The 9,699-nt window shown below is 36.7% G+C and overlaps 1 protein-coding gene across 1 annotated transcript in view; it reads right to left on the minus strand.

Moving 5' to 3' along the window:
* LOC410732 (3-phosphoinositide-dependent protein kinase 1) overlaps positions 1-9,699 on the minus strand; it is a 468,203-nt gene that overhangs the window by 156,225 nt on the left and 302,279 nt on the right. The gene's annotated exons all lie outside the window — the stretch shown is intronic.

A 9,699-nucleotide genomic window follows, 5' to 3' on the forward strand; every position in this document is an offset into this window, starting at 1 on the left:
GATTCAAAAATATTTAACTGGTCGAACGAGGAGATAAGTTTGAATACCGAGCGAGCCGAGTTGTTCAAACAGGAGGCGGGCGTAAATGCCTCGTTAAACATTTTCGACATCGGGCCACTTAAACTGTACGATACCCAAATATTTCAGGCACACTTAACCGCGCCAAAATATCCAAAAATTAACGCAGGCAACGTGGTGATAGATAATCCGTGATATCTCGAAAGACAGGAGGTGAAGACAGATCGAAAATAGAAAACCTGAGAGAAGATTTTTCGCGCTCGATAGTGGAAACAAATATCCGTAAATTCTAAGAAAAAAACAAGATAAAAAGGAAGAAGCGAAAGCTTCCTTTTTTAGAGAAAGAATCGAGGAAAATATAAAACTTTGATCGCTTCAGAATGAAAATATTCTGATTTTCGTTGAAATTTTGTTTAGCTTACAATGAATAAGTGTAAAAATTTCTGCTCTCAGCATCGTTAAAATCTCAACTGACTGTAATCTCATTACACTTTAATCAATCCGATATAAATAAATAATTTTTCGATCGATCTGGATTCAAATATTGGATTCACGCGTTATAATATTGCTTTTAAAAAAGAAATGAAGCGATTCTCTATCTTTAAGAGCTCTAATCATATTCACAAACAATTTCATAAAAAGAAATCCACGATATTTTTTTTTTTATAGTTGAAGCTTGATGGTTTAGCCTTGCAACACGATAATAAAAATCTTTTCCTGAGCGCGCGTTGTTCTTGAGGGGGTCGTTAACTCGTTGCCATTGTCGGATGAACCGCGCATCAGGTTCATCGGTTCAGGGAGTGCGACCAATGACGTAATTCATAAATATTTCCTACAATTGGCGTCCGCTCTCTCCCCCTCCGTGTCCGGGAAACGCTTAAGAGATTAAACCGGACGGTTCAAAGTTCTTGTCTCCCGTGTAAACACTTTAATGGAGGCCAGAAGCGGGTGTGCACCTGTTGCGCCGACCACCGCGACCGAAAAATATTTCGAGCTCATCGGCCATCCTTACTCGGCTTCGGGGCCGAGCTCGAGGTTTTTTACCGCGGCCGAGCCCTTCTTTAATAAAATTCACGCCCTTCCAACCCCCTGAGATCCTTTTTACACAGCTCGTACACAGCTCGGTGGAGACGTTCGTGGCGATTTAAGAGAAATAGAATTGCGAAAGAAAATTAAATATAAGTTAAGTTAAGTTAAGTTAACGAATAATTAATATAATAATTTTTCGATAGACTAATATTGTTAATAAAAATATATATATTTTTTTTTAACCTTAAAGTTAGGGTTCCAAGTTTAGAATTTTATTAAAATCAATGAAATCGATAACTTTGCGTAATTGTTAAGGTGAGGAAGGAAAATTTAATTGATTTCCCGAAATATAATATCCTCTTATTTTTTTTTTTTAGAAATATTCTAATAATCGTGAATGATTGATGTATAATTTCTTAGTAATAATTTCTTTTCGGATCAAGTTCGATCGGGTCGTAAATTTTTCCCTCGTTATTATCTGAAATCTCTAATATTTATTCGCCGAGATATTTAAAGAATGAGGATAATTATCAAGCCAGTGTGTACATACAGGTATCCGATCGGCGACGAAATTACGAACTCGGGAATTATGTAAACGAAGGAAGGAGAGGATAAGTTTTGTATATACATATATATTATTTATAGACATAATTATACAAGCCGCTTTTTCCATTGAATAATTTACGATTTTTTGCGAAATCACGAACCTCGGGTAAATCATTTCGATCCTCTTTATCTTCGACAGTACGGTAAACGAATGATGTATCAAGTTAAGTTAGAAAATTAGATCGTATATAATTGAAATGACTAGAATTCTAAACGAAACTATTGTCGTTTATAGTTTTATCGTTTATCGATAAATATATGAAAGTAAAATGATTTCGATAATCCATAACGAAGATTCGTTTCGCTCGAATTTATTCTTTCTTGATTCTGTCTGTTAATGAAAAAAAAAAAAAGTTATAAAAAGAATTAATTTGTAAATACGTCAATACCGAGAAAAACTTTATGCTCTCAAACTATATTTTTTTTACATTCTATTAAAAAATATAAGTGGAGAGATAATAGAAGAGATTTATTTATAAATCTCGAACGAATAATTTATTCCTATTATTTACGTTATCGCGATGTTTATTGCGAAAAAAGAGAAAAAGGCTAGACGTTCGATTATTTTTTTTTTTTTTTTTTTTCGATTCAATGTATCACATTAGCCACGATAACGTAAACACGATAATTGCAATGGTCGATCAAAGCGGAAACCACGCGCGTAATAAGCCATCACCAATTGTGACCGCGTCCTTTTTTTCTTTTTCTTTTTTTTTTTTTTTTTTTTTATGAAATTAATTACGCCACGGATAGAATGAAACGAGGAAAAAAAAGAAGACATAGAGAAAAATAACATATTAACAAGGAATGACGAGGGTAATTCTTGATGTTGTTAAACGCGTGTAGATACGAATAGGAAATGTCGATGATGATGTAAAATATAATTAGCTCCTTGAGATTCAAACTAATCGCTTTTTCAAAGATATCTCCGAGAGATTTAATTAAATTTTGATAATTAAAAGTGGCGTTGGATCGATCAATCCCTGCGCAAAGATAAAAGTAATTAGGATTGGAGAAATATTTTTGCGTGAAATTTCAATTCGTCGCGATGACGTTGGTTCGTGACCATCGTGAAAGAACATGTAATAATCGGCCGAATAATCAATAAGACGTTCGAAATACGAGCAAAAGGCTGACGAAAAGTTAACAGAGATCTAACGATTATTTCGAAATCATAAATCATCCCACCACGAAACCGGTTCCACTCGATTCATTGATTAACGATTAACGGTATTTCCGATCAATGAGTTTTACTACAGAATTTCAATAGATCATTCAATAATAAGTCGTCTACGTTCGAATTTTCGAATAATTATGTCTCGCGTGTTACAATCGTTTTTTAAAAAAAAAAACCTGTGAATAAAATGAATTTCTGATCGATCGTTGAAAACTCGTCGTAAAGAAAAATATTCTCATTCGTACACTTAACGTGATAAGTGCGTAGAGACACTTGCGATAAAATCGATCCAGAATTGTACACACAAGATGAATTGGTTCGAAAGTTATGTAGCAAAATTAATACGTCGGATCCAGCGATAACTTTGGTATTGTCTTTCTACCAGTCATCGTTTTAATTAAATAATTCAACGCGTCGATATCTGATTACCTCAATTTCAATGACTCTAATTGCGACTCTACTGCTACTACTACTACTTGCATTAGAGATCAACGATAGCACGTCATTGCGTGCTATCGTTGATCGGCAATTATCGGTCGATATCGATCGAGAAATTAATTTCGTTGTAACTGGTCGTTGTGCCCGTCGCCGATAACGCATCACCGGCTAATAGAACAACAAACGCGAGATATCGGCCGGTGATATCGATGGCCATGATCGTTATGAAAAGTGACGTGTCGGGATCAACACGGCGATAAGATCTTTATTATGTTTAACGATCACCGCGTGCACTTTGCACCCGAAACAGGTTGGACACGGCATCGTGTAAAACGGGGGGATTAGTATTTAAAGTATTTTTGATCGTGTCGCGTGCTGCGCAAATTATATCCGCGCAAATATTTTCATAGCCAAAGTAAACGGATCATCCTTTCTTACGAATCCTCGTTATTGTACGCTCCTTCTTTGCGCGTTTCACGTGTTATTGACGTTATTAAATGACGTTGTTGTACGCGCCAAGTACGCGAGTATGAATTAATCCCCGAGATTGACGAGCTGGGATCGGATAAATGCCAGCAAATTTTTATCTTTATTTATTTACGATTCGAAATATTCAGGCAAGTGTTGATCACTTTTTTTTTTGCCAGAGAGTGCAAGTTTAAATAGTTATTATATCTATGGAAACTTTTTAATTATTTTTCGATTTTTTTGAATGCTTTGCGTGCACATCCCGACAAAATGACAGCAAATTATTAGTTAAAAGTAGCAGGATTTAAAAATATATTGTTCGTACAGTATTTCGTATAATCTTGCTAAATAAATAAAGATTAAGTTAGATTTAGATCAGACTTTTAAATTAAGGATTGGAAACTGTTGTTTAGAACAAGTTCGGAAACAAATTTAAGTTCAAGTTTGAATTTGCAATTATCTTCCATCTTCTCGCTTTTCAGCAATCGAATAAGCTTAACTTCAGCCTGAATTTATTTCACGACTTGGCGAGTTTGATTCTAATCTAATCTAATCTAAAAAAAATCTAAAATAATCCAACGTTCGTATAAATTTTCTACGCGTAAAAAAATAGTCGCACTTTACTCAACTCGATACTTCCCACTACCTTGTATGATGAGAAACCTTCTTCTTCCCCCTCCTAACAATTTGTAAAAATATTTTTGAAACGTTCGAGCGTGTTCCCACTCTCGTAAAAAATTCATGCGTCATTGAGTTAACCAATTTTTTTTTCTTCTTTTTTTTTTTTTTTTTTTTGCGTCACGAGTCAATTCAACGACCAACATTGACGACAATTTTCCAAGTGTGAAAACGTCGATTCGGAATCACCATAATAACAGGAAGCCGTGATACCGTGAATAAGAATCGTAATGGTATTTCGTACACGTTTCATCCGGGCAGAGGAATCTTCAGGGGAAATTGTATTCGATCGAGCGACATTTCGAGCAACTTCGATCGGGGAATTTATTATGTATGAACGATTTCAAAGAATTAATTAGAAACGAAATTCCGCAAATAATTAAATGCAAACGTATTCAGGGGGGGCCTGAAGTTGGCCGAGCTTCCACCGTGCAACATTCTTGCATAATGATAGCCAGAAAAGCAGAACCGATTGACGTCTTATTACATAATCCGCGAATGGAATTCCGGATCGCAACAAGTAGCAAGCCGATACAAGTTTTCGATTCGGATAAACATATGATATCCATAAACATATGTACGATTTACTTCAACTTTGATACGTTCCAATAATTTCTACGATCGAAAAATCAATAATTCAATTGAAAAGAATTAAGGACGGAACGATCGTTTCGTAAATTTGTTACGTAAATGTGTAGTGTGTTACAAGGTGTGAGAACAATTGAAACAAACTAATCTAAACGCTTTTGTTTTTTTTTTCTTTTTTCGTAGAAGAAGGAAAATCGTGAAAAAGAAAAAGAGGCATTTTTTTTCGTTTTATCGCAATATTTTTCTCAGAGCAGATAAAGAAATATATTCGACCATTTCAAAAACAAATAAATTATCTAAAGTGCCATTTTAGTATTACGTAAAATGAATTAGTATTGGTGAAACGATAGAACAGTTACAAAAACATGTTGCAAACAAGTTGTTGTCCTGCAATTTAACCTGAATATTCTAAGCATAATTTGAAAATTTGTGCATAATTGAACGTAACAATTTTATTCCTCGATAAGAAATTTCTTTGTAAATCAACCAATTCTCATCTCATTTTTTCAAGACAACAACAACAACAACGAATCCATTAATACCTTCGTGAATTTTATATAAAGCACAATTGCCATTTCTCTAAGAGATAATTCAAGAAATATCCAACGCTCGAGCATTCGAATATCGTCGAAATTTAATTTCTCTTAATTTCTCGACCGAACGAAGAGGATTTCGAGGCTGCGAAAGAAGAGACATCTGGGCAGAAAGGGAAAGTGGTCGTAAATTACAGCAATTGTTTTTACAGAACAGTTTGCGGGTTGGCGAGGATCGACAGGTCGATCGTTGGCGCAGTTGGCTCGTTCCGCCCGGGCCATTCGGGGATTTGACTCGTTTATTTCAGGAGGGGGCCCCGGAGTTTCGCGGCTCGTTAGCACACCCGGAAAATCCGCAAACAACCGCGCTCCAAACTTTTCAGTCGCGATTAATTCCCTCGGAAACCCCGACTCTTCCACTTTCTTGCCCCGCTTTCGCTCGTGTATCGATCGCCGACACCGCGAGAAAACGTCTGCTAATGGTAATTCTTTCTCTCCTAGTTGTAATTCTCCTCCTCCGCCACGGTTATTTCGTTCACCAACTTTGTTTCTTTCCCCGCTCTCGCCAAAAGTGTCCACACTTAATGGCGGCGCTATATTTCACCAGAGTTCAAAGAAATCTCCTTCTTTTTTTCAATTCGTGTTCAATAGCCACGTTGGAAGAAGAAACGAGGTGGATTACGATAGGATAGGATTATTGATCATATCGATGAGATAGGGGATCTGAATCAGATAGCGACGTAGCTAACTATTGACGCCATTTTAAATAAATAAACGACGTTCCATTAGTTTCAAAATAACGATAACGACGGTATCGTTGATGGCTCGATTACACGATCTGATAAATGTTTACCGAAACATTTTGTTTTTAAAATAATATTTATGAAATGATTAATAATTTTAAATTATATAAAATTCTTTTGCCCCGTAATAAAATGAATATAATAGAATTTTATGTAATTGGATAGATTGGTACATCTACATCAATTATCTACATCATTTCTAATTTTTCGTATCGAACTATGCATTCCTTATATCGCATCACGTCTTTGTTTTCGCTGTTGTGACGGATATTCGTGTAATTGCGAATACGACAATTCAACAACCACTCGAGTTCGATCGAATATACGACGAAAATTATTATTATGTAATACAAGCGAGATAGAAATTTGATATAAACAAGAATCAAACATGGTCGTCGTTTCTCAACTTTATCCGTTCCAATTTTCAATTCGTCCCACTATCTCACGGGGATCCAAAGTTTGAAGAAGGCAAACAATTTCCACTTCGTTTTCTCCTCGATTCTTTCCGACCACGGTACCACTCCACCTTGGGGACAAAAGGTAAACATCTATACCAAGTCGGCCAACAAACGCTAAATTCTCGATGGAAAACTGTAATTTGGAATCAGCTCACGCACACGTACCTGCCAATGCCTGCTCTAAAAACGGAGGAGAAAGAAATTTGATCGTGCGATAAGAAGGAATGAATATCTACCCCTCTAATTTTCATCGATTCTCATCATCCCTCGAATTCTCCCCTGCCATTTTTATTTCACGTTATATTACGTTATGGCGGCGCTCGCAGCAACTGTCGTCCATTTATAGAATAATCTAGCGATGCCGCGTAATTCCAGCTTTAAATGCCGTGAAAAATGAGTTACGACAAGAAAATTGTGTAAGCCTGCAATTATGTAAATAGACGAACACGAGAATGGAGTGTGTATATGTATATATATACACACACATATACACCGACCTCCCTCGTTCTTTTATCAGCCCTCCGCGCCTTTCTTCCTCCTCATTTTTCATATCATGGTGCACCTACTGGGAGAATGGAGGAGATAAGGAAAGGGGGAGAGGATACGGGGGCGAGAGGTGTCGTAGACTGTTGAAAGAGAAGGTTGAAAGAGTATTGCGAGACAATATGCAGCGAGTAGGTGGCCAAGTGAGAACACGTGGGCGACTGCTATGGCAAGGACGTTCCTAACTGTCGCGGTTTCGTTACCAGCTTACCGTATATATTACTAGAACGTGTATATATATATGTAGGTATTTCGTGCAGTGTTTGACGTAAGATGTGTATTTCGGGATGATTTATTTTTAATCTCGAAAAATAGATGTCCGTTTAATCAAGGGAATATTATAACCTTTTTCGACAGACAGAGACAATCGTAGGGTTTATAATACAGTTCACGAATTCATTTTTGACAATTTTCGAAGTATTATGTAATTAAAAACAAGTACCGCGTTACGTAAGCTTAAAGATTCTTTCGATTAACAAAACAACCGACCGATAAATTATATTTCATTGCCTATTGTTAACCAAAAAGTAATCTTTCCACTTGACATTTTTTTCTCTTTGCGCAAAGCAAAGATATATATTTCCAAGTTTAAAAAATTCGTCGAAAATTGAAATGAAAAAGTTATTCTCGACAAATGACGGCGGAAGTCGCGGGTTATTTCGTCGAATGCATAATTTAAAATATCTACAAGATATTTCTAATTATTATCCCTCTTTCTATTTATCCAACATTATCAAATAATACTCATCCCAACATCTCTTCGTCACTCTGCTCGTCGGAATAAAACTTAGAAAATATAACGACATTTTTCAACAACACTCGGATTACCATAATAAACGTGCAACATATCTAATCGTCAACCTAAACCTTTCGCACACCTTTCTCGGTTTCAACAGTTGGAAAAATCGTGCACGAAATTCGATCACCATGGGGTTCGGTCGATTGATGACCGAGCTTCGAAGCACAGGCGTAGGCGCGAAAATCCTTGGGCCTCGATAACGATAAGTCGAATATCGAAGGGACATCCGGTTGATCCCCAAGTTCATCCTCGGTGATCGGCAGAGAATCCGATTGGGCGTCGCTGTCAGAATCCGATCGCATTTGCATACAATCGACCGTTATCCGGCTGCAGGCCGTCTAATTTGCATGGTGCGTCGTTGCTATCGTCACAGTGGCGTGTTGATGACCGAGAGACGGAACGAGATCTTTCTCTCTCCTCCGTTGGAAAAGGACACTGTTGGAAAACACCCACGCTCTATCAGAGAGCACCGTGTCGCACCGGCTTCATTTCCTTTTCTCCTCTTCGCTTTTTTTTCTTTTTCTTTTCTTTTTTTTTTTTTAACCGATCCGTCTATTCGATCGACCAATTGGTCGATCCAAGGTTGATCTAAGGAATGACGTCAAGAGCGAGCGTGTCCTCCATTCTTAAAGCGAATCATATGGCGAAGCGGAGATAAGCGAGGAGTTGACAAAGTGGTTAAACGATATTGCTCGGTTTTTCCCCTCGATAGGATTTCGAGTGGTCACGCTTTTGTTACACATGTGGATGCAACATTAGAATAGATTTATTCTCGATGATAAGGAGTCTTATTTTTTCCTTTTTTTTTTTTTTTCATATCCGGATCGATGATTAATCATTTCACGTACGTACGGCATTAAATGTATGTAATCCGCATTCCTGCTCCATAAGTAATTGGATACTTAACAATTCTACAATTGATTAACCGGATTATATCAACCGTTTGTACGTGTGCGTGAAGAAATATCGTGTTATCTTGATGTAAATCTAATTTAATCTATCTTAATGATAAGTTTACTTGAGTTTATCAAAGCCTGCTTTAATCGGCAACAGTTGTGAGAAACGTAAAAAAAGAGGAATTCGTATATTGTTGTTTCGTATCGAGATACGAAAAAATACGTGGATTTCTTCTTCCACGTTTAAAAATAAATTGCAGTATCGTAAAAACTTTCTTTATTTCAAACGTATCAAGAAAAATTAACGTTAGCCAATTAACAAGGGATCTAGAACCGATTTTGTTGCAAGGTCGGCCAATTATCGTCACGATATTCCCCCGTTTAAAAAAAAAAAAAGAAAGAAGAAACGTCTCTCAGATTTTTAACTACTAATAAACGTTTATACCGGGCACACGCTGAATAATCGTCCGATATATCAAACAAATGGGAAGCAATTTATCCCAAGATTTTAAATTCGCAAGAAATATCCAGATATAAGCTCGTCCAGGTCATCATTTTCGCGTATCCACGCGGGCAGTACTCGCAACTTTCTTCCATATTTGAAATAGCAACCGGTTTATCCGGTATATATCGAAAAAGGTTGCAACCATCGTCGAAATAATTCA

This window comes from Apis mellifera, linkage group LG1 (genome assembly GCF_003254395.2).
Source record: "Apis mellifera strain DH4 linkage group LG1, Amel_HAv3.1, whole genome shotgun sequence".
Taxonomy (NCBI): domain Eukaryota; kingdom Metazoa; phylum Arthropoda; class Insecta; order Hymenoptera; family Apidae; genus Apis; species Apis mellifera.